Source organism: Rousettus aegyptiacus, unplaced genomic scaffold (assembly GCF_014176215.1).
Source record: "Rousettus aegyptiacus isolate mRouAeg1 unplaced genomic scaffold, mRouAeg1.p scaffold_m13_p_2, whole genome shotgun sequence".
In the NCBI taxonomy this organism is placed as follows: Eukaryota; Metazoa; Chordata; class Mammalia; order Chiroptera; family Pteropodidae; genus Rousettus; species Rousettus aegyptiacus.
This window is the reverse complement of record NW_023416295.1, coordinates 51,045,686-51,072,864: the sequence shown is the minus strand read 5'-3', so window position 1 is coordinate 51,072,864 and position 27,179 is coordinate 51,045,686. Positions and strand designations below refer to the sequence as shown.

At 32.8% G+C, this 27,179-nt stretch overlaps 1 protein-coding gene across 1 annotated transcript in view; it reads left to right on the top strand.

Annotated features, from left to right (window-relative positions):
- Nucleotides 1–18,311: 18,311 nt before the first annotated feature.
- XIRP2 (xin actin binding repeat containing 2) overlaps nucleotides 18,312–27,179 on the top strand; it is a 65,681-nt gene continuing 56,813 nt past the window's right edge. The window contains exon 1 of the mRNA XM_016165442.2: nucleotides 18,312–18,472. The gene's annotated coding sequence lies outside the window, so the exon portion shown is untranslated. The remainder of the gene's footprint in view (nucleotides 18,473–27,179) is intronic.

Sequence of the window (27,179 nt, the reverse complement as noted above, 5' to 3'; positions counted from 1 at the left end):
AAAGATTAGATCCTCTTTCAATATCCACATAATTTCTTCCAGTTGGTTTAAAGAGATAAACATAAAACTCAAAATTCTAACAAATATTAGAAAAATTCTAGAAAGATATATTTTTTACTTTAGAGTGGAAAGGAATCGATAAGAAACACTAAAAACAGAAACCAGAAAGAGAAAATATAAGAAATCAAATATGATAAAAATGTATAAACTTCTGTTATATTAACTAATTTATTATATTAATATATTATCTTACACTATTACATTAATTTATTATACTATGCTGATATAATATATTAATATATTAACTCATTAAAAGACTAGAAAAGCAGAAAGAAAATATTACAGCACAAATAACCAACAAAATATTAATATCCAGGATATATAGGAAGCACTCAACGAAGAAGAGACAACCAAATTTAAAATTAGGTAAAGCACATGAACCAACATGAAACTCTAAGTGGATAAGAATATGAAAATGTGAATAGCACTACTAATAATTGGGAAAAATAAAAATTAACATAATAATTAGGTATAGTGCTTTCCATCAAAATGAAAAAAGGTTGTATAACAGTTTGCATTTGTAGGATGTATTAAGAAATAGAACCTCATAAATTTTTGTTGGTAGTACAGAAATTATATGGTCTCTTGGATAGGCAATTTAACATGTTAATTAAAATTCAAAATGTCACTCCCAAAATTCCATATCAACTTCTATTTATCTAATATAGCACTGTATGTGAGTACAGTCAGTAAAGAAGGATATTTATGACAGTATTGATTTTATTAGAGAAAAATTAAATACAGCTAATATGTTTATTGATAGCAAAATAATTAAATAAATTCTGGTTCACCCATACCATAAAATATTACATAGAGTTGATAAGAATGAGATAGTTTAGTTGGTACTGCTGTAGAAAGATTTCTAAGGTGTGTTATTAGGTTGTTGTGCTGCTTTAATGTTTTACAGCAAAAAAAATTTCATGTCTTACTTTTAAAATAGAAAATTTTAAATTTAATTTTAAAAGAAAATGATTTTAAAAATAGAAAAAAACTTTTAAAATAGAATTATTTTTAAAAAAGTAGAAAACCTCTTAGAGTAAGGCAACTTTTGATTAAGATATTAAAAATTTTCATGGTACTATGAGTGGCATACATGTGTGTGTAAGAATTGTAAAAAGCTAAGTTTAAATTTTATAATAGCAATATAAACAAAACTATCACATTAAAATATAATCAGTTGGACAGTGAAACTGACCTTGGTTTTTTATTTGATTCCATTTTTTTTAGAGACCACTATTTTTTAAATTTCTTTTCAATTCTCCAGAGGTGTTTTGGAGATTTTTGAGTTTAAAAAATGTTTGTTAGTGAAAATATATCTTAGGGGAGGTTAATATAAAATCATATAATGAGATAAAATCTATTTGGGGGCACAGTTCAATTTATGACATTTCATTGTCTGAAGAACATAGTCTATATTCTTTTACAGGTTTGCAGAGGAACGAATTCAATGTTTATTCATTTATCACTAAGCAATCTGGACTGGGTCCCAGTGGCTATAAGACTTTGCCTAAATTGTTTGATTTCAACTGGCTCTTAATTAACAATTTACATATCTTAAATAATATTGGAAGTTATGAATGGCATGTAAATATATAGATTTAAATATAAATTTATAGGCTGAATTCCTATTGAGGCCAGGCTGCCACATAAGAAAAGAAATAATAGGAAATAAATTTGAAGGCAGAAAAAAATTAACAAAAGAAGACAGATCATGAGAAAACTGATTCTCTAGGGAGCATAGATATCTACGTTTTAACAGAGGGTATTAACACCAATTATGTGTTAGACATAGGCACTGACAATGCAAGGATGCATAAACATCCTCTCTGAACTCTCAAGTCTTGTGATCTAACCCAGTGTTTCTGAAATCACCTTCCTAGTATGATTATTATAATGCAGGTTTCTCAGTGCAACCTACAGTTTAAAGCAAAATGAAGTTTAATCTGTATTTATACTCTCTAAATATCAGTGTATTTTAATTAACTTCCCAAGTGATTTGTTTGCATTCTAGTCTAGTGTGATAAACTATATTATGGTGGATTATTGTTTGCTAAGAGAAATTCTACAGAATTCCAGCAGCTCATTTACACCAAGGTCTGTCCTGTTTGGAGAGAGGCTGGAGTTGGGCTGGAGTGGGATCAAAGTTTTGAGTTTTGGGTAAGGGCCAGTCAACATGAAAATAACTAACAGTAAAAGGCACAAGAACACAAACAAAAAGTACTACACAAATTCAGATTACCAAAAAATTTCCTTAGACATAAGAAATAAGGAAAACAATTTTCAAGTGGACCCCGGGATCCTCCCTCTCTTTCCATTCGTTTAAGGAAATTATAAATCGGAGTTCTGTTAATGAAGCAATGTTGCAACACCTGGGTTGAATTAATTCACTTAACAAACATTGGTTGAGCATTTTTTTATATAGTAGGCTCAGAAAACACAAATATGAGTTAAGAAAAAGCTCACAGTTTAGTGTAGAAGACAGATATAGATATAAAAATACTAAGGTAAATGCTAATAGATCTATAGAAATCACTATTAATTTATTCAAGGACCAAATTTATGAAATGACTACTGGATACCAGTCACCAGATATACCATGGTGAACAAAAACATGGTTGCTGCTCATGTGAGACTTTTATTCTAATGGGGAAAGCAAACAATAAGTATTTAAACTCATAACAAAATAAGTGATTACAAATGGTGGGAGTAAAGGAAGAAAACTGAGTGCATGTGGTTGCTGTGGGATTAGTAGGGACAAAGGAATCATTTAAACATAATCTTTAAAATTCAATTTCTAACTAGATTTTGAAAGAATTAGCTTTTGAGTCTGGCAAGATATTTCCTGTTTATGTGTTAGTAGACTGTCAAACGACTATAGAGGTGACGTCAACTCTCATCCTGTTGTCGTATTTGTCAATTTACAGCAACTCCTGGAGTGAGCTCCTTGTGGCTGACAGTTCTTTCTGTGAGGGGAATGTTCCAACTATGTACTTTCATATCATTCAGCTCGTTTACTTTTGAGACCAGCTGAGTATTATCACTTATGATTTTTACAGTCTTAATTTTTACGTATGTAATATTTTACTTCCTCATAACAGTAAATTTGATGTTTTCTGTGACCAACATAATCTGGATTTGAAGAACAAGAAGACGAATTGAATCATAGTTAAGCTGGACTAGAAAAACAGTGTAAGAGAAATCTCAACTCTAGATATGTGAATAGCTATTTTAATAAGAGAGAACAGAACTATGGTGAATTATTTACCACTTTGATGTCGCCTTAGTGATCACCTTGAAAAGTACAAGATTTTACAAAATGTAAAATGCTTAGATGACTTAAAGGGATGTTAGTGTTCTGAGCAACTGGCATTAAAATAATAGATAAAATGATCTCAGGATATATTCTTCAGATGCTCCCTTAAATGGAACCCCTCCTCCAAATGCACAGGCAACTTCTACATATATCTATACGATGATTCTGGCGTGTTCTACACTATCACGATTTGTCGGTCTTATTCAGAATTACATAGCAATATGTGTCCTGTGTAGTGTATATGTTCAAAATACTTGTTGAATGAATAAATGAATTAATGAGTTTCGAAATATTGGAATCATTGAACATAGTTGTAACTTGTGAGCCTATGAGAATATGTTCTTTCATATATACACACGTGTGCTAGAATAGTTGAGCATGAACTTTAGTGATAGGCAAACCCAGGTTAAATCCTCTGTTTGGCACTTACAAATTGTATGACCTTGAGAAAGTTACTTAACTAAGCTTTACTTTCCCACTCATTAAAATAGTAAAACTAATAATAGCTATCTGTTAGGCATGTTGTGGGTATTGCCTGAAATATTACGTGAAAATAACTTAGTACTCTGCATAGCATTCAAAATGGCACTAGTTTTAATAGAAATTTAAAACAAATTTAGTTTGCCAGCTAGGGGAAGTGCATTCTTTAAAATTTCTATAAGATATAATTAAACTATTTTAAAGCATTTTTCTAAGATGTTTCCTAATTATTTGAATTGAGAAATAACTGTAAGGTCATCTAGTGCAAGGCAAGTTATACTTGTATTCTCAGTGCCTAGAGACATTCCATGAATATTATTTGGGTGAATACATGATTTCCTAGTTTTTGACAAGATGATCAGATATGCATTGCGCTTTGAGAGCATAAACTTAAATAATAAACTCTGCAAAAAAAATACTGTCTCAAACAGAGCCTGCCATATCCATATTTTAATACTCTTTGAACAGAACTTTATTTTATTACTGAGACTTGAAGAGTAAGAGAAACTGACCTGTCAACCTAAAATGACAGTTGAAGCAAAATATGAATAGCTCTTTGGCAGTCAATAAAAATGGATGAGGGGATAGACACTTTTCAGCTAAACTTCAAAGATAATAAAACTAATGGTTCTTAGTTTTCCTCTTCCAAACACCATTGCGTTTTTAGACTTTCTTTTTTCTTGCTTGCTTAATTTTTTTTTTAGTTCATGGTCTAAAAATACACGCATTAAACCATTGCTACATATTTTCCCAATTTCCAGTGTAAACAAATCAAACATTGCTTGTAAAATTTACTTTGCTTTCTTACTTACAACACAACAAAATGCATCGAGTGCAATAAAGGTGAAAACAAGCAGTTTGTGTAGTTTATGACATTCAAATTACATTCTTAAAAATAGTGGTAGACTCATGAGAGAGCCCAGTGTTTCTAGTTATATATTCCAGATCTGTTCCTCATATCCTCTCAACTTTCATTCATTCATTCATTCATTCATTTATTCACTTACCTATTTTTTGTTATTCTATATTTTATAACACAAATATATACTGTGGGTATCCTCTTGACTTAAATTCATTCTTCTTGCTTGGGATAGAATATGATCCTAGTATGTTCACTGGGATGTCCCTATATCTCAGAATCCACATTTACTTTATACAGATGTTGTTCTTTATTTATATGAAGTAAAAGTAAGAAGCCTATGCATAAGTTATACTGTATAAATATACATGAATAATAGTTCAGAGGCTATATTTTGTCTTCATTTTTTAGAAACACCAAACAGATATGAGAGAGAGAGAGAGAGAGTCCGCTAAAAATAAGTGATATTTCATTACTTTTAGCAAAAGTGTTGAGAATCCAGAATCTTTGCCTTTCTTTTCTCCCTACAATCAAAGTAGCTTGTATAGTGTTATAAATCCCATGCTCTTAGAAAGAAAACAATGAAATTCCTTGACAAGGCTGCTGGAGAACATTATGAAAAATGTTGCAACAGGAGGAACAAACAGTATATGAGCATATAAGCCCGTGCACTGATGCAAAAGGAAAAAAAATGTTCGGCTTCATTTTGGCCATAGTAACATATTTTAGTTTGATATCTGTCTAGGCTTTTTGATGAAATATTGTAGGAGAGGCTATTAAGTGTGAAAAAAAAACTATGAAAACTATTTCTCCCTGAAAATAAAGGCCATCCCACGTAAAGTTATTTATCCATTTAATAAATGCTTAAAACAGTGTTCTAGTTATGCTGTAATATAAAGTTTGCCATCAGAACCTATAACTGCATGTAAAGAAAGAAAATTTGTAATCAATTATGTCTCTTACCAAGTAACAAAGTAAATATCCTTACAGAATAAACCTGAAAATAGCTGATTAAACAATGTGACAAAGTTTTCGTCTCTGAAACTACAGTTTTTTACTTATAGCCACTAGTATGTTTACAATATAAGATTTTAGAATATTTCAGGATGCGGTTATGATATAGGATGCTAAGTATATTTTTATCATGTTATTTAGCTTTTGCAAATTTGAAAGCACTAGATTTATTTAAGTGACATTTTGAAATTTAATTTAAATGAACTTAACAAATATGAAATGGAGCAATATCAGTGTTTATGCTTCTATTCATCAAACCAGCATTTATGGAGCACCCACAGTGTCCAAGGCCCTATGAAGGGCACTGGGTACCCAGGAGTGGCAGTGCGGAAATGGCCCCACCCTTACAGAGTTTACCAGTTAGTAATAATAACACAGTTATATTGTGCTTTCACAACATGAAATGCATTTCACAAACATTGCATTATCTACTTCTTATTCTTCGAGATAACTATTATTATTCTCTGCATATATTATTCGAACTTGGAAATTTTAAAACTGGGATATTAAGGAATAGCTGCAAGTACATATAAGAGTTATTCAACCACAAAAAAAAAATCATCATTTATACTTTATTGCACTTAATGGTTTTGTCAGTAAGTTTCCAATTGGAAGACAAGAACCATGTAGTAATTGAACAGAGAAGGTTTAAAATAAAGAATTATTAATTGTAGCAGGAGATAGGAGTAACAGGGAATTGAGGACCAAGAGGTAAAGAAAACTCTAAGGAATGCAGAAATAGCAGATATAGGAAATAGCCATTACTTGTAGGAGTAATGCAGAGCACCCAAAAAAGAAACAAGTCAGTCAGACCTGTTAGAACAGCTTCTTCTTGATGAAGAAGACAAGAAATAACAAGTGGTGATGAGGATATGGAGAAAAGGGGACACTTAGCACTGTTGGTGGGAATGTAAATTGGTTCAGCCACTATGGAAAACAGTATGGAGAGTCTTCAAAAAATTAAAAAGAGAACTGCCACATGACCCAGCAATTCCACTTCTGGGTATATACCAAAAGGGAATGAAAACAGGTTATTGAGGAGAGAGTTGCACTCCCATGTTTATTGCAGCATAATTCACAATAGCCAAAATATGGAAACAACCTAAGTCTGTCGATGGATGAACTGATTAAAAAGATGTGGTATATAGCTACAATGGAATATTATTCAGCCATGAGAAAAAAGGAAATCCTGCCATTTGTGATGACACAAATGGATCTTGAAGACATTAAACTAAGTGAGATAAGTCAGACAGAGAAAAGCAAATGCTGCATAATATCACTTATATATGGCATCTTAAAAACAAAGACAGAGGCTGGGCTATGGGGAAATAGCAAAGACATTTAAGGGTATAAACATACAACTAATGGATAAATAAGTCCTGGAGATCTAATACATAGTATAGTGATTATAGACAACAATATTGTATTATAAATATCAAATTTGCTAAGACTAGATCTTAAATATTTCTACCACACACACGCACACACACACACACAAAATGGTAATTAACAGACTTACAAATATAGTGGACAATTTGGTGATGAGCAAAGAGGAAGGGTGTTGGGGAGCTTGGAGAATGGGGTGAAGAGTTAAAGAAGTACAAATTAGTAGTTTATCGTTGGTCACAGGGATGGGGAGCATGGCATAAGGAATGCAGTTAGCATTAATATAATGGTAGGTGGAGGGCCAAGGGAGGGAGTAGGCAATTGGGGGGATTGCTTTATGAACTATATAGATGCCTAACCAATGTACTGTATACTTGAAACTAATTTAAATAAAAAATTCCAAACAAAACAAAACAAAGAAGTTGTGATTATTATGACATGATAAAAGCGCTAGCTACATTACAATGTAATTATATTACAATATATAAATGTATAAAATCAATATGTACACTTTAAACTTCCACAATGTTATATGTCAAATATATTTTAAGAAGACAAAAAAATCTGTAAATGGGCCCTTACCATGAAAGACTGAGATCCAGACCTATTTGGAGAGGGTCTACTGTGACTCACCAGATGGCAGAGAAGTTTATTGAGGGGCTGCACTGGGAAACTGACTGGGAAATCACTTTCTGAGGTGCTAAGAGATGCCATAGAGAGGTGCTGTGTGCTGCCGGCTGCAGAGAACTACAGAAGAAGCCTGCTGGGAAAGAGGAGGCACAGAAACCAAGAACTCTTTCTCCTCCCGGTTCCCTCCAGCGTCCTCTACTGACGAAGCTTACCATCCTGCCAAATGGCAAGAGAGAAATGTTCCAGCATGGCAAGTAGAGCAACAGAGAGTAGATTTGGAGCTTAGAGGAATAAAATGATCAATGGAGTATTAGTATATCAAGAATATTTAGATAAATTATATCATAACATTTATTTGTCACATCCAAATGATGAGATAAATATTTTATCCTTATAACATGGATAAATTCATTTAAAATATGTTATGTAATCATTTCTAAAAGATAAAGAATTTTGAGATCAAATGTTTTGCCCCTGATTATAAAGAGTAAAAATTACAACCTGGTAATCAAAAACATTGAATTTGACACCAGACTGTTTAGATCCAATTTCTGACTGTTAGAATTTGGATGCAGTATGTTGAGGAAAATATTGAACCTTCCTTTATCTCTGTTTCTTCATAAAAATGAACAAAAAAATTTAAATATTTTTTTCGATTAAAAAAATAAATAAAAATGAACAAAAGAAAGGACTTACCTCATATATTTCTTATGAAGGTTATATTAGATGATGTTTGCCATGTACTTGGAATATATCTGGCAAATATATAATATTTGTAGACTATTATTATTATTATCATCATATTTTAATCATATTTTATTAAGTTAAATCTTCCATTAAAAAATCTTAAATATCTAGGATAAAGAATAAAAATATACAAGCATCTTGAGAAGAAAATCAATCACATACAAAACAACAAAAGTCAGCTACACTGAGTATTTATCCCACCTGTGCAATGCTAGAAAACAGGAGAATGACATTTGCAAGTTTGGAGGAGAAGAGATTATTAATAAATAATTATATAAACAATCTAGTTGTCTATTATTTATGTATGTATATAGGCAACAGAAAAATAAGCCATAAACAATATCTGACCCACAGAAGTTCATCTACTTGTAAATATATATTGTCTTATGACCAATGACAGCATGTTTCTTATTTGAAAAAAATTTAAATGAAGTTTATTGTTTTGTTTCTCTTATAAATCTAATGTGAGATTATAAAATGAAATTTTAAAAAATAAAAATTACGTATTTTCCTACTCAGAGAGAAATGGGTATATTTCCTTGTAGTTTTTTCCCTATGTATGTACGTGTATATAAGCATAAAGAAATATATGTTTTTAAAAATGGGTGTTCTAGATATGTAGTGATATTCTATATTCTACTGGATGTGTGGTGGTATTTGATTTATTAGTTTTAGTAATTTTGGAGGTTTTAAAATATGCTATCTGAAAATAATGTTAATTATACTTCTTCCTCTAATCGTTATATTTCTTTTACTTGCTCTATTACATTGGCAAGACACTCCAGTATGATGCCAAGTGGAAGGAGTGAAAGTAGACATTTTTATCTCACTCTTAACAAAGACTTAACATTTATTTTTTTTATCATTAAATGCTATGTGAGCTCTAGGATTTTCTATACATAGTTTATGAAGTTTAAAAAGTTTCCTTTTATTTTTAGTTGTTAAAAGTTTTAAGTGGTTATTGAATTGTTGTCAAGTATGTTTTTTCAGTTATTGGAATGATAAATGCTTCTTAAAAGTTATAATCTATAGTTATCTTGAATGCTTTGGAGATGGAAGTGAATCTACAGCATTGTTCAGTTAAAAAAAGCACATGTGGACAATTGGGCATATAATTCTCCCATTTGTATAAAAATGAAAAGTATAGTTTTATATATACATATATGTGTTCATGTGTTTTATGCATATATAAATATATATGTGCGCTTTTATATAGAAAGAACATTTCAGGATACATAAAAAACTTAACAGCAATCTGTTGCCCATATGAAAAAGGACTGGCTGGGTGTCTGAGCTAGAGGAAAGGTTTTACATTATACATATTCTCTTATGCTTGTGAAATGCTGACTATATATAACTGGAAAAAAATGCATACCTCTATTTCTTGTAGTTATTAATTGTATTTAAACTTAAATATTCTATTAGCTTGGAATATATTTTGAAGTGAAGTATAAGATGAGCCTTTGAAATAATTTTTTTTTCAATTATTTATTTGAGTTTTCAAACTTTGGGAAATTTCTTCTATATTGTTATGTTTCTTAAGCACTCTGTGATTCAGAATGGTTATTATTATTCCACTAAAAGGAATGTTTATTTTAGTCTTAGTTTCACAGCATTTGAATTAATGTAGCTTCATAAATTGTAATTTTTGTTGGGACTAGTGTACCATATTAGTTATCAAGTCTTTTACCTCACTTTTCTTCTTTTTATATTTATTCTTCTGATGAAATTTAAATTTTGGTCACAACCAATACTTACCTTGACCACATAAGTTAAAGTGTTTACTTTTCTCCTTCATACTACTGATTTCTTCTCCTTCATAAACATCCCACTATATATGAATACTTGTGTATTTACTAGCCCATTAATGTATTGATGTTTTGTTCATCCTATAAATGCTATATCTAGCACAGCACTTGACATACAGTTGCCCCATTAATACTTGATGCCTTACTCACTCAATGAAAAGAAACATGAGTGACTGAATAAATTTATCAAACTCCAAAAAAATACAAATTGATTTTATTTCCCCTGCCTTTCTCCATTCTTAACATTTAATACCACAGAATTTATTTTAATCTGTGATTAGAGCTCTGAGCTATTATATATTAAGACAAGATAAGATCAGGTAAGATAATTTTATGAATACTGAAAATGTATTATTTTTATACATATATTTTTCAAAGTTTTTTTTTTGTATTTACATTCAATTTTGTGTCTATGGCTACAATATTTGTTTGGTTTTAATTAAAATAATTAATCTTTTTATACATTAAATTTCCCATTCTTCTATTCTTGATTTTGAAATCATCTTTTGAAGGCTTGCAGATATATTTTAGTTGCTTCCTCAGTGAGGATATTTTCATCATTTTCTTTGAGAAAATTTTATATATCAAAAAATATGTCTCTATAGCTCTCATACATAAATACAAAAAGCTTGCTATAAAGAGAATCCTTTATTCAAATTTATGTCCATCATAGAACAAACAAAAACAAAACACCTTATACTCAATATTCTACTCTATCAGAGTACACATGTGAAGATTTCTGAGGCTAGCTTATCTTTTTCCTTGTTATTTGTCTTTAAAATTCAAAAATCTATAAGGGCACATCCAGGTGTCTCAATGAGTCTTAGGTTTTGTCCTCTCAGATCTTTCTTGAGCTCAAGATTTTTTTCCTTTTCTTTTAAATTTAATTATTTACGTCCTTGCTATTTTCTCTTTATTCTTCTGAAACAGTAATGTTTCTTTGATCACATCAATATCCTTCACATGTATCATTATCTAGGTCATCAGGGTTTTTTTTCCCTTTGATTTTGTTTCTGTATTATAGAAATAATTCTCAAAATTTTACCGACTTCATTAATTGATTTTATTTAATTATTTCCTTTGTGCTCTTTACTATCTATCTCAAATGCTATTTTAATTTTTCTATTGCATTTTGCATTTTCTTGCAACCTAGTTTAGCTTTCACCTTTTCCACTTTTTTTTTTATTTCATTCTATTCTCTTCTTAACACCTATTACAGTTTTGTAGAAGTTTTTCCTCCTGAATCTTTTTGAGCACATCAAGAATATAACTTGTAAATTTTTCAGCTACTTCAGGAATAAATTAATTTTGAAAACTGTGTCATCAATTTGCTTCATCAAGTCAGTGTCTCTTACCATCCAGCAGTGCTTCTTGATGGCATCTTATTTACTTTACTTGCATTTTGTTCAGATTAATTAGGGCTTGGCATTTCATTCTGATAGGTTGGGTGAATTTTTCTTATTCTGCCATCACTGAACACTTGGCTCTTTTCATTTCTCCCATATTTTTCTCCTTTTTCTCTCTGAACTACATCTGAAATCTTTAATTTTTGGTCCTATCCAAATTTGCTGAATAGAAGCTGAAACTTCTACCGCATTTCTTACAATATTAACTTAGGTTGTCAAATACAATGTGTAAACTTTCCTCTGTATGGTGTCAGGCATGAAAAACTATACAAAGTTCCAGCATAAACTCTCTAACGTGTTTCCTTAGGATCCTAACAACCCCTCCCATCTCCTCCCTTCTGTCCTGACATATGGTACATGGATAGATATATACTGAGAGGGGTAGGGGTGTAGATGAATCAGGACTATAGCTTGGGTTAATCCAGAAGGCATTTCATGTGGTATTGGGGTAAGACCTCCTGGTTTTGGTCATAGCAACATAAAACTATATAATGCATCAAAGTCTTTCTGTGTTATTTGTGAAACTATATATTTACTTCTGATTTGGAGGATACTCTATGCAAGGTATCATCTAAAACTGTTATTCGTGTTTATTATTCTCCATAATAACCAATATTGAAAATTCTGTACAAACTTCAGCATATTTTCTCCTCCATTTTCTCCTTCTTTTTTCTTCTTTTTCACATTTCTCATTTTTGTCTTTGCATTCTTCATCTTCTCGCTCACACGAATACACAAACACATACACAAATAACCTAATTATTAGCAAATGTGTGCTATTTTATGCTATATCTTCTTTTTCTCCTGTACTGTTTTAATTGAAAGTTAATAAGAAGTCTATCAGGAACATCTAGTCTTGCATCATTTTTTAACCAGGTAGCTACATAATATAATTCACCTCTTTTTTTCTGTATCTAATCCATAGATTCCCTAGAGTTCTTTTACTCATTCTAGTCTTTCTTATAAAAGACTTGTCTAATCCAAATTATATTTAAAGGATAAGGATTATTCACATACTGAAGTACATAGTGAAGAACATTTTTTCTTTTTATTTTTTATACTGGGAACCAAGTCAGTAGAAATCCCCTTGAGTGCGAACCCCAATAGCAAGTCAAGAGGGTCCTCATTTAGTTTATTATCAGTTGATTACACATCCCTGTTTGTCTCGAACTGTCCCAGATTGTTCTGTTGTGTTAGCATAGTTATTAATAGTGCCCCTTTCACCCTCAAAAGCACCTGCTTTGCATGATGAATTACATGATCACTCTACAAAAAACTATGAGATATGATTTAAGTATGAGTCATATATGCGTAAACACCTTATTCATGCTTCCTTAATATCATAATCTAATTTTAATGGAATTTAACTTAAATAGGTAAAAATTATAGTTAATTAAATTCAACTACAATTCAGTCACTAATACCCTGATCCTGCTCACACTATAACTGAATGGATCATGCTACCAACAATGTTCAAAGCAGATTGCTAAGCCTTAATTGGTAGGCTATGTATGTTAGATAGTAATGCAGAATTTGAGTATGATATATTTAAGTTCTCTTAAATAAAAAAATAAATTCTAGATTATTTGTTCTTCATTCTTGAAAATCTTAAATGGGCCGCATTGGTCCAGGGATTATATATGAGATGACTAAAATATAGTTTCTCTGGCTTTAAAGTCCTCATTTATCCATTCTTCTTGTCTCTGGGGGTGTCCAGCAATAGTCCACTTTGCTACCAAGAACAAAGAAGGCCTTGACAGAGACTAACTATTGCAGGCCTACACTATGCCTTAACCACAGTATTTATTAATATGTGAAAGAGGTGATTTTTCTTAAAGCCTATCATCCAGCACACTTAATAGTAATTAGATAGAACCTTTAGATGAAGGTCAAGATAAATAATTTATGCCAAATAACCCAAATGTATGGACAGAATTGAGTCAATAAAATTGTGTCCAATCCCACTTTTGCTGATTATTAACTTTTATCTCTGGAGAAGTTACTTAACTTCACTCATCCTGTCTCCTTCTATGAAATGGTGATAGCTCTAACATCTTTGGGTTTCTGTGAAAATAAGAGAAAATAAATGTAAATCACCTAATTAGATCCTTGGTACAATCCTTTTATAAAGTATAGATTTTAATATTAAGAAATTAAAGGGAGAAGAAAGATTTACTGCTTTTCTTAGAAATAATATTAATGAATAAGAAAAAATTGAATAAAGTGAATTCCTAGATATGCATATCTTTTATGTTAAGAATAGGCTTCAGCCAATAAAAGATAGCACCAGCAAAAGTAGAAAAGGTAATAAATTTATGATGACTAATGACCTAGTAAAGAAACATGTAGAATTTTGAACTCACTTAACCAAATACATGTTATTTCAGGTTATCAAGAACACTTACAAATATAGACTCATAAGTGGACCTAAATTCATATAACAGTTTTGCCTCAGAGGAAGGTCTTTAGCAATAGTATGACTTAATATGTTAATGCCTCTTTTGTTAAATATTTTTTTATCATAGATTTAGATAAGATACGAATTTCAACTTATGAAGAGAACTGTACTTGATGGCATAAGCAATATGCAGTGGCACTGTTACCATCCACTTAGTCATAAACTGAACATATATAAAGGAATGTAGATGTGACTTGTCAGTTTCATATGCAAATAAGACAGATTTTGGTGAACAGTAGCTGTATGATTCAACTCTGTCGCATTGCTGCAGAAAATCTAGTGAGTACTTTTTGATATTTAATATAAAACATCTAAACCAAAGCTTTCTATTTTTTATCTGCCTGTCTTCCAGGTTACTAATCTTCTCTATTACTATCTCCAATCTGCTGTAAAACCTGTTATTGAGTTCTTAATTTCTGATATCATATTTTTAAATTCTGAAATGTCCATTTCATTACCATTTTATAATTTTAATTTTCTCATAAAATTCTCTGTATTTTATATACTTTATTTCCTATATTTTCATGAAAATATTAATTATAATTATTTTAAAGTCCTTATCTGCTAATTAAAATCTCTACATCTGTTTCTTTTCCCTGTTTTTCTCTTGATTATCAATAAAAATGTTCTGTCTCTTCACAAGCTTAGTATTTTTTTAAGTAAAAGTCAAGTTTTGTGTTTTTTAAAACAAAAGTGAAAAAGTTTATGATCTTGTTACTTTAATTAGAGAGGTTCAGCCTTTCACCTGCTAGGCAGAGTGAGGGCGGGGAGAGAGAGGTTGATGACCTTAATTTAGGTTTTCATTCCGACTCTGTCAGATCACTTTCTCCTCAGCACTAAGAATATAGTGAAATCTCTGTTCTACTTTTCAGAGGTCTTCAGCATGGATATTTAACCTTATACTCTTAAGCTTCAGATTTTGGCAAATACCTTATGGGGGAGACAGGCTGCGTCAGAGCCTGCTGAAGTAACCAGTTTTATCCTCCTAAGCTTGATCAAGTGCCAGAATCTTTCTGGTTTATCTGTCTCGCATCTGCCAGAGGCCAAGACTGGATCCTTAACTCAGTCTCTAGATAACTCTATACTATAAAACACCTCCAGAGACAGAGCAGTTATTGCAGATATTTTAGAGTCAATTTTTCTTTCCTTTAAGGACTTTTACCTATTACTTGTGCTCCCAATGGATACTTGTCTTCTAAGTATCATGAAAAAAAAAAAATGAGAGCTGTTTCACTTTACTTTTCTATGTTTCATCTTACGATTGTAGCCTGCTATCTTATAAAATCTGGGAACTTAGCAACTATCTAGGGGAGAAAATCAAATTCGAGGTCCCATCTCTCTCCACTTGTCACTCCTCTCTCGTGTAACTGCCAAAAGTTTTCTGTTTTTCTTTACCCCAGCAGCAGAGCTCTTCCTGGGCTGAGCCCAGATTTTCAGCCCTGGCTGCATCTAAAATTGACAGATAACCTCCAGGGACAGCCTCAAAGCCTCAGCTCACATTTGAAATGTTCTTACCTTTCCTGAATTATACTCCCTGTGGTCCTTATTATTTGGCCGATCTCTGATGTCTTACATATATTATTTTCTTGTAATTGATCCAACTTTTCTAATTGCTCTTAGTGGGAGCATTGATCTGATGCTAATTATTCCATCTCACTAGAGGCAACAGTAATGTAGGTTTCAGTTGAGTACAACATAGGTTTTAATAAATAGAGATATCTAGGCACTATGAAAATAAAGTATGTTTATGGATTGGATAGGGAGAAAAATTTTCCATTTAAACTTTCTAAAATTTTTGATACAAGGAATTACCTTTCGTATCTTTCTACCTGTTTATCTATCACCTATCATCCATCTACTATTCATCTAACCATCTGTCCACACATCCATCCATCTTGGTTTCACAGTAATTTCATAGCAATTGATTAGATTTCTATTAAATAAAGAATGAAAATCAGTGTCCAAAATAACTGAAATAATAAATGGTAAGTATTTATGTGCTAATTTTTTTCATTGAATAAAATGAACACATCAGATTGTATAATAACTAATTCTATAACTGAATTTTTTCTTTAATCTTAGGTTAGTCATTTATGTATGCTGCTATAAATCTAACATTTATTGCTCTTAATCCATTATCAACTATTGCATAAAATTCTATCGAGGTTTCTTATTTTATATATTACTTTTTTTCTTTTAAAAATGAAATGGTGATAGTACTAATCATTGAGTCTTTAGACTATTATAAACATTGGAAAATATATAATGAGAAAAATATAAGAAACAATTTATGTATATCTGTTTAAATCAAATATATTTCTTTCCTGAAAGGGCAAAAACAGAAAATTTGAAGTAAGATTATTTTGAGTGAAACTTAAAGAAACATTTGAAGAAAACTGTTCAAACAATGGAATGAAAAAGCAGATACTTTTGAATAAGGAGAGAAAAATGAAGAAGGTAGAAGTCAAATCTTTGAGTAATTAACAATATTTAAAAAGAATAAAACCATTAGCATCTATAGGCAAACACACGAGTAAAGCTGATTTTATTGTAGGACTGACCTCCTCATAACTTAAATTGAACTATTATAATTTTAGATCCAGTGCCATTTTAAGTATATGGTAAGGTAAAGTAATAATAATATTTTAAAAATATTTATCCTAGGTTTAGACTGTAATTAGTATTTTATATATATATATATATATTATGTCACTTAATCTTCACAGCAAACATTTAGAGTAGCTAAACTTAGTCCTGTACAGTCATAGAGGAGTAAAGTGAAGCTTAGACAACCTATGAAATTTGCCAGGTCTCAGAGCTTACTTAGTGTCAAAACAATGCTGAAATCCTGTGCTCTAAATCAGCGAGTTCTTGAAAATGTGGCTAGTGCAATTGAGGAACTGAATTTTTGGTTTTGATCAATTAAAAATTTAAATAGTCACATGTATCTGGTAGCTACTACATGGGACAGCACAACTCTAAAATAATTAGACTATACTGGCTCTCGGTCCTGAAATCTTGTGGAGTATACAGGAACATCGTTTTAGAAACTTTTTCTTAGAGTTAATCAGCTAGAATATCACTCCTTGAACTACTTTTAATAGAAATCAATATTGCCTATGGAAAAGAATATAATGTATACGGTAAATCGCTTATTTGTAAGCATTTTGCATGAAATGAACAGTATATAAGTCTGGTGCTTTCCTTAAGTCGGAGAAAATTTCCTCTTTGTTTGGATTTGTTGTGAGAAAATTTGGATACACACTTAACACCAAACTAGGAAAATAATAAAAGAGAGGAAAGATAGGGGAAGCTGGTTGTTTGATATCGACTTAGAATGTATTAGATATTAATATTATGCAGCCAATTGGCAATTCGGGGTGAATTCCCTTACTTCTTCCAGGCTGGGTTTGCAGGGTGTGCTAAATAGAGTGGCAGCAAAGGACATTTAATATGATTCTCTCAGGAGCATGTGAGGTGATTCCTTTCCCCTTCCTGTGCTTCCTCTTTCCAGGTGATTTAAACATAACATTAATGGACAGAAATCACAGGGCAGGTGTGACCTTCTTTCTCTCTAGAGTGCCTTTTCTCCCCTTCTTCCCTCACTTTTTTGAATGAGAGAACACTTTATTTTCTCTATAAAGACACTATAGTAGTGTTTTGCTTTATACGTGAAGTCTCAAAAAGTAAACTAATGTTTTCTATACTCAAGAATGTTTTGTAGATAAAAAGTGTTTCCTCTTCCTAAGAACCCAAATTCCACCAAAAGAAATTAGAACTTTTTCTACATGTTTAATTTTCATATTTTTGTCTTAAAAGAATGAAAGTATGAAAACAGATGCAAGTAATTCAAGTGTTTTAATCCCTCCTTTTCCTCATTAGTGCCGGTTATTTTTTAGGCTTTGTTGAGAGTTGGCTTGCTGCCAATGGATGTAGAAGAGAGTTTGATTGACTGCACATGTGTTAGAGCCAGGCGTACATACATACATACCGAGGACAGTACAAGGCAGAGTGCCCTCAGAGATGTTCTTCTGAAAAGAGTGGTTGACTCAAGCCCCACCTATACCCAGCTCAGTTCCTAAAAATAGGTTCTAATTTGCATCCTTGAGACGTGGGGCTAAAATAAATTCAGCCGTCTCATGTACTTGCTTGATAGACCCTTCAGTGGAGCTGGCCTCCACTCTACTGATTGCTTTCAGGGGACTGGGAAATTCGCTGTGCACGAAACAAGGGAGGAAACTAGACTGTGAAGAACTGTAAAGATATATGACATTTCCACGAACTTGGGGTTAAGTCTAAATATTACAAAAGGTATGTGTAATATCATCTTGATAAATGTCTGCTTCCAGGGCGGCAAAATGTTCTTACTGATTATTAAGATCGATGAAGACCATAGGTCGAATTGTAATTTTTATAAAGGGAAATATTCAGTCAGATTTTGTTTTTAAGACAACATTTAGTATTATTTTATATTATTAAATTTTGAGTTTCATATATTAATCTCTTTGCAAAATTATCATTTTTCATATTTAGTATTAAAGAATAATGAGCCAAACTTGATAAACAGTCATGAGTGAAAATTATAGTTCAACTTCAGCCAAAAGGGGAAGCTGAAAACAAAGTTTATCTTTTATGATCATAAATTGATAATATGTGCATTGAATGTATTTTAAAATATAAACTATATTTTGTAAAATTTGGTGAGAGAAAGGGTTTGAAATATTTTCAACTGTTCCAGCTTACTCAGAGAAATGTATGAAAATTATTCCTTCTACAGACTTAGTTTGATTTTGCACTTCTTGCTCCAGCCACAGTCTCAGCTCCTCTGGGGGCATTACTGGAGTAAAGATTAAAGAATCAGGTTCTTACATGTTTTGCAGAATTAAGAAAAGCACTGCCAGTTGGATCTGCCAGACCTAATTATAGTAACTACAAACTTAAAGGGAGAAGACTGAGATTTTACTTTAAAAGTATCATGGCCTACATACTATTTCAAGTAGATTTTTTTCTGTCTCCAATTGCCTGTGAACACTTTAATTTGGTCCTGTTGTTCTGTAAGTGTTTAGATGTTAGAGACTGAAGTGATTTGGAAGACACATTATAACAGAATCTCTTAACACGCCAACTAAAAGCAAGGAGACTTTAAGATTACATAATACAGGGTTTAAATTTAGCCAGCTGGTGCTGAACTGAAAGATTTTATTTTTACCAGAGCTCTATTTGGTCACTGATGAGCTATAGGGTGTTTGAATTATTTTAAAATTTCATGTGCGATGTGCCAAAGGACAAGTCAACTATTACCTCAGCTACATTCAAAACCATGAATTTAAACATGAAAGAGCACCTGTTTTGCGTTTTAGAAAATATGACCACTGAGTGGCAAAAATATTGGGTGAGAAATGAGAAAGCCTTGAACTCTATGCTTACATATTTCTCTACTTCCCTGCCTAATATTCTTGCTATCAACACGTAATTGAACAACTAAATCCATTTTTTAAAGTCAGTCAGCATTTCAGATGTCTGCAATATGAAAACGTGCCAGCTGTTTGGGGAAAATGTAGTCTGGAGTTTTGAGTAAATGTTTCTACTTTCAGCCAGTGTTGGGCATCTTTAAGATACAACTTCCCTTAACCACCTGAAAAATAAAAGTAGACATTTTTTAATGATCACAGAGAGCTTTACCTCAGATAATGGTCATGTAAAAATGTCAGCCTGGACCTCAAGTCTTCCATGATTACAGAGGAAGAGAGGGTCATTTGCCTTTCCTCAAATTTACTTTTGTGTGAGAAGCCCACAAAGTTCATGGATAATTTACTGTCGTTTACCATTGGTAGCTGTCTGCTTATTCAGTAGTTCCAGCACTCTGCCTCTCACTTATACATATTATGACTGAAACACTTCTACACATCGGTGTTCTGTTTCGTAAAATATTACTTATGATGCAGTGATAAGGGAGTTGGACTCTGCTGGTAACCATGGTACTGGCAACTGATATTTCCTCTCTTCTCTCTGCCTCAGTCTGCCTCTCTGCCCGCCTCTCTCTCATGTACACATACACGTCTGGGCATTAAGAGACCATTTTGTAAAACCTGTTTGATAGCTGGGAGTCATGTCTAGATTTAGTAATTTATAGAGCAGGGCAGACACTTAATAAGTGCCTGGCAGTGTAATTCCAAGATTTTCGATTGAACAATCTGTGGGGGATAGAACTTAATTGACATTACATTGTCCTTTTAATTTGCTTCCCACCCCCTTTTTTTTTAAAGCATTCAAGTTACACTTTAAAATTTAATTAAATTGTAATTTGTTTTTCCTGCCTCTGAAACAAACCCTTGCTCATTCAAATTATAGGTCCATCTCTTGCAGAGTGGTAGATATCTTCAGAATTTTCTCATTCAGAAATGACTCCTTTAGAACACTGATTTATTCTATGTAAGTGTGTGGTCTTTATATGACTGTGTCATATCTTATGTTTTGTCCTGACACCACGTTTGATGCCAAATGTGTGGTGTTTTCTCACGACAACCAGTTCTCCAATTCTCTGACACCAACTGGTATATAATAATTCAACTCAAATCTGACCCTAACTGCTATAGTTAAAGCAAATCCCACAGATAGCCCTCACTTCGGCTTCCAACCCAGAGTACTACTCAGGAACAGCCAAGATGGGGGATGAGGGGGAATGGAATAGAGCTCCCACGCCCCCTCTGAGCTGGCCACCACCCATCAACACATTCACCAACCTGGAAAGCTCACCAAACCCTATTTTGGATTTTATAAAGGTTTCATCATATAGGATTATTGACTAACTCATTGACCATTGGAAACCAAATTCGATCTCTAGCCCTCTCTTCTTCTTAGAGGAAGGAAGTAGGGTTGAATAATGTTCTAGCTCTCTAATAATTTGATTGGTTTCTCTGACCACAGGCCCCCATCCTGAAGCTATCTCTGCTTCCACCCAACCCTGCCCCCTACCAGGCCCTGAGTCATCTCATTAGCACACAAAAGAAACTATCTATCACTCAGAAAATTCCAAGGGTTTAAGAGCTCTGTGCCAAGAACAGGGGCAAAGACCAAATACTTATTATACTACATGTGTTCATTGTGTCTCTTCTTTGAAATGCTACCTATGAACTCTGGAGTAAAAATTTTATGCTATTTATTTTCCTAATCATTGGACTCTATCTCTTGCAAATTTAACTATACTGTATTTTTTTTTCCTTTGTACAATATAAACAGTGGAATCACAAAGAGTAATGACAATTAGAGAGTTAAGCAATGGAAAAGACTAAGATTTTATTTTCTTTTAAGAAGTTTAAAATCAGCAAATTCAATGAATCATTTGTATGAGTTTTGACACAACAAATGATAGTGTGGCTATGTTTAATGACTCTTAGAAGTTTATGGACTTTATGATGGCATAAAAATAGTCTGCCAGTGAGCAGCACAATAGGTAATCCAAATTCCTGGTAGAGTAGCCATAGTTCTTAAAAGGTCACTATGGATAAAAGGGATTTATTGCATAGATAACAGAAAGAACCTCAGGGGCTATTTGGTTTTACACCTTTAATTTCTAGAAAGAAAACTGAAGCACAGAATCATCAGATTTAAGCAAAAAGATCTAGAAACCATCTCCCCTGACTTACATGTCAGTGCTCTGTGACATTCTGCAAATCTTTGTGCCATAGCATCACCTCCAACCCCATTCCACCCCCTGACTTAGGATATATTTTAAGATAAACCTTGATAAAACTTATTTTTTCCATGTATAGCTTTTGTCACTTTTTAATATGCATCTCATGTTTCTCTGAAAATCAAAATATGTTGTGAAAAAGAAGACCCGATTCACATTTTAGTTAAAACTCAAAAAACGGTGGTCAATTTATTTTTAATTTTACTAAGCATTTAAGTTTTCTCATCTTCTGTGTTAGATGAGCCCTTCCCCTGACCCCACTATCTAGTCATTGGACATAGTATTTTTCGATACTCTTTTTGGCAGACTTTCATGCAGATTTTGATTTCTGTCTTTCATATTTTTCTAATTATATGCAGGATATATTCAGTTTGGTGAACTGAATGCTTTAGGTACATCTGACTGTTCAGAAGTAAATAATTACCAAATTTCTCCAGGCATACATATGACTTAAAATAAATATAATTCTAAAAGAATTTCTTTTGGGAAGTTTCCCTGTTAGTCAATGATCCAATAACATCATCCCTGAAAATCTGAATATATTAGCATGTATATTTCAAATGTGTTAACTTGGTAGTTACCAACACAGAAAAATTCCAAAAAAAAAAAATTCACATTACCATTAATTTTAAAAACAAAGTCCATGTTTTAAATGTTTTCAAAACATGTTCTCAATGTTATTCATTCAAAGTTCAATAAATGCCGAGTATAAAATAATGTTCAAATAACACTTATTTTATTTCGTAATTCACAGGAACTTAATTTCATTATATAAAATGTAGATACACCTCACATTACAAAGTAGCTAGGTTTTTTTAAAAACTATGTATATTAAATTTTGGTATATAAAATCACAGTCCCCTTCCCACCTCCCGCCTTCATCTCCTCACACCCATCGAATTGCATTATAGCTTCTAGGGTTCCTTATCAATGTCTCTGCTTTTTATTATTTTGTTTGTTTTTACTCAGCACTATAATTATAAGCTTTATCTTATCTTACCATTAAGCCTTTTGTCAAATAATTAGAAATTTTTAAGTAACTAGAGTAAATAAGTGGTCCATGGAAACAGTGAAAAATATTTCTGTAAAGCCAAGGATTACCTTTCAATTGATCTGGTTTTTAAGTTAGAATTGTTGACTGTGGACACCAGGGTCATATTGTCAATTTGGAATCTTCTGGGAAAGAGACAAGAATAGAGTTTGTTCCATGGTATTAAAGGGTTATCAATTCCAGCTACAAGCTTTGTTTAAAATATACTGCCTCGCTTCTGTTGGATCCTGAGCCCTTTTCCTGAGAACTGGATAGAGTAGAAGTTGGCTATTTTGCTGTGCAGGGGGGGTAAGCCCTGCAGCAGTTTCCACAGGGAACACAGGGCCTAGAACAAGGGGTGACAAAGGAAAAGCGACTGAGGGCGATCAGCAGCTTGATCTGCTCCTTCTGTCCTCTGTGCCTTCCTGGGGAGATCAGGGTGGGTCAGAACTTCATTACAATCCTGACTTCTTCAGTAGAAACTACGCTAGCCTTCTGAATCCTAAAGGACTTTAAAACATTTATTTTTTGGAATGTAACTGTATTAGTGTATGTCCGCTTTAGTCACTGACTCATATTCTGAAGTGGGAATATTTTCAGGAGTCTCATCATCCATTTGTCATCCAGAGCTGGACAGCAGCCCCAACTTTTATGCTGTAAAATATCAGAGAAATGAAATTTGAAAAGAAGACATGTGTTTGTAATTATTAGTCTTTTTTTTCTGAAAAGATCTAGTCCAGCTACTGCAATTGTCAACTCAAAACTACTATTTACAGTTTGTAATACTCTACCTTTTAAATAGAAGCAACAAATTATCTCGAACTTCAATTTTCACCTTTTTGTATTTACTTCACCATTTCCACCCAACTGTCCCCATTATGTTATGTTATTATCATTTCTTTCCTTTAATCTTATATATACATACATATATGTGTATTTGTATATAAATATGTATATGTGTATATTATTTTCTATAAATTATGATGTTACTTGTGCCTCTATATTACTCTCTGTCTTTCATATTCTCAAAGTCATTTGGATGTTCCAGTAAAGATGAGAAGTCCTCAAGTAACAACCAATGACAATATTGTCTGTCCATAATGACACCTCTTTTTACCCATCATGTAACATTGTGTAGAGAGCCTGACACATAATTTTGTAAATGTTTGTATTGAGAAAGTGTCAAGCTACACTTTATGATAATAATAATAGTAATAGTAGTAGTAGTGGTGGCAATCACCATTTTCTACAGGATTATTCTTCCATGAATAGGTATATAAAAAAAGTTCCAGGAGCTGATAAACATAATTTCATCATTGATACTTACTTTACCTTTTGATCAATCTTAATAGTTCCTGAAATTAGAAAGATTTCACAAATGAAGTGTATGTACTTTCTCTCTCCTTTTCTCCTTCCTTTTTTTTTTTTTTAAAAAAAACTCATTTCTTTTAAAGATGTCTGGAATACATTCCTTAATCCTAGAACTATAACTATCCTTAAGTTATATGAAATGGCCTCAGTTTACCAAAATCAGAAAAACAGCATCTCCTAGGGCCAGAAGCGATTCCAAACAAACCCCACATAACACTTTGCTGGGAAACCAGAAAATGATGTTAAATAAACCGTAATTAGTTGAACATAGACTTTAGAACCAGATTGTCTGGATTTGAATTCTGGCTTCTACATTTACCTACTGGTTGACTTTGGGCAATTACTTATCTCTGAGCCTATTTCCTCCTCTGAAAATGGAGATATTAATAGTATATATCTCATAGGGTCGTTCTGAGTATTAAATAAATTCATATTTGTAGAATAATTAAAACAATAGTGTCTGTTACATAGTGTTTTATGTTTTTTTCTTATTACTATTATTATTATTATTAGTTATGTGTCTAGTATAATATTTATTTTCCAGAGAGCAGTATAAGAATATAAAGTACCAAGTTATCCTAGAGAATACAAAGTTACAAGTTATTTTGGATGTCAAACATTCAAAATAACAGCACATTCAAAAATTGTTTAAGAGAGAAAATTGTCTACCTGATTTAATAGGTTTTGTTGTTAAAGGTATCCTTACCTTGCAAGAGGGCACTTGAGTTAAAATTAAATTTCTGTCCTCTCTGGAGTTATAGAAAGCTATTAAGTGCACTCTTTCCATTATAACTATTCCAACACTTGGAACTAATAACCTTTCTGTCATCCTTAATGGTGTCAACATCACATTACTTCAGGAAACCAAGTTCTTCAATCACCTCAACCCTGATGACAGTTTCCTCTCCAATAGTGCTGCTTGCAGCCACATATTGGACCTTCTCATTACTTTAACTTAGTTCTTAGGCTCTCAAAATATTCTCCCAGAACATTGTTGTTGTTTTTTTTCTTTTCCACTAAAACCGATCTTGACCCTCAGCATAATCTCACCATTCTCAACACATCCAGCCCATCGGCCCCTCTGCCTTTATTTGCCTCCTCTCTCTGTATGTTGGATTCATTCACAGTGTCTGAGTAAAGATGGAAGGAGTGTTCTCGCTCAGGAGGGAGGCTCCAATAGTTGAAGAGAAAGCAAAAAGATCCTGAGCCAGAAACGGTGCAGTGCATTAGGTTTAAGGGATGAAGCTACACCATAAATATAAAAATAAATGAGAAGTTAAGAAGTAAGGAGGACTAGGGACAAGACAGGATGGAGCCTGTGATGGACTAGGGCGTGTATTTCAAAACTAAAGCCAAGAGCAATTCGGGAACGTTGGGGCATAGTGTTAAAGGCTTCTGACTTCAGACTTCAGGGATAGGTCTAAGAGCTTAAAAGAACCATGCAACACCTAGAGCCACTAAGCCTGGGCTCTGTAATTAGCTGTAATAGCTGAAATCGAGTTTCCATTGATGTGTTGTACTATTTGTCCCCATATTCTTGAGCTAAATCTACCTCACCAAAAGCCAATTCAATATTTTTCCAATAAATTGCTATTTTTCTCCCATTCCCAGGCCTGCCTCTCTCCTTCTCTCCCCACTTCTCTCTCTCTCTCTCTCTCTCTCTCTCTCTCTCTCTCTCTCTGAGAGATGATAGAGATATAGAGAGATAGAGAAGAGATATATAGGGATATAAATAATAAATATATATGGTTAAAATAAATGTTTTGCACATATATTAATACTCAACAATCACTTTATTCACTTTTAACTGCCTCCTTATCACATTTACCATTATTTTTGACAAGTTCAGATGTTATCTGTTCCAATATACAACTTGGACATTAGAGAATAGGAATAAATTTGTGGGTAATATTAAAGGGGAAAAAAAAGCCATGGTGAATTTTAGAAGGTTTGGCAACATAAGATTAGGGATTAAATAGTTATCAGAGACATATTTGGAGTGTAATATGGATAAAGCTGAGAGCTAATGGAGGATGTATATAGTAAGACAAAAAAAAGAATACTGGGGATGGAGGCTTGGAGACTATAAATGGTTAGGTGTCAGGAATTGTGTGTGTGCATGTGTGTTTCAGGAGCCTAGTCGTGATAGATGAGTGATATTGATGTCTGGTCTAAACTACTCACCAACTCCACACTCAAGTTTGAAATTTTTTAAAGAGCAATGTGGAAAGTACTTTAATGCTCCAGCATTTTTTTTATTTCGCCTTATAAGATATTTTCTGTAATAGCAGGTGTCAGGTTTGGTGAAATTTATGACATTTTTCTCAACTCTGCACTGCTGGGAAATGGGACCTAGGTCTTTCTGCCACATCTGCTTTGCTTGGTAGGCTTCCAACTCTCGAGTGCAGTAGGACACCCTGAAAAGGTCTTCCCTCTACATCTTGTAAATCAAGTAGGATACTACTTATGATTAAGTGATCCTCCAAGGCGGTGTGTGTGTGTGTGTGTGTGTGTGTGTGTGTGTGTGTGTGTGTGTGTGGTGGTGGTGGTGTTTGAATGTTCTATCTAGGCTTGGCCCACTGGGCTGGAGAGTCTAGTTATTTTCTTCTGGACTGAACTGTGGTGGACACATGAATGTATTTGGAATTTTTTTAGCTACAACACTTTTTAATTGCTTACTGCAGATATGTAAAAAGAGGAGAATTTTTGGCAAAAATTAAATTTGGCAGAAAGCCCAAAGTTGACTGGTTTCACTTTCCAAGCAAACATTTTTTTGTGCAGTTCTAATTTTCACCTGCTCATGTGGTAGTCTTGCTGAGCATTTTTGGTGATGAGCTGGATTTCGTTGTGGGAGACTTACAGGTTCACAGGCAAGAAGTTTATTTTTGCTCCCTCCTGGAAGAACAAATTCCAGATTTCACATA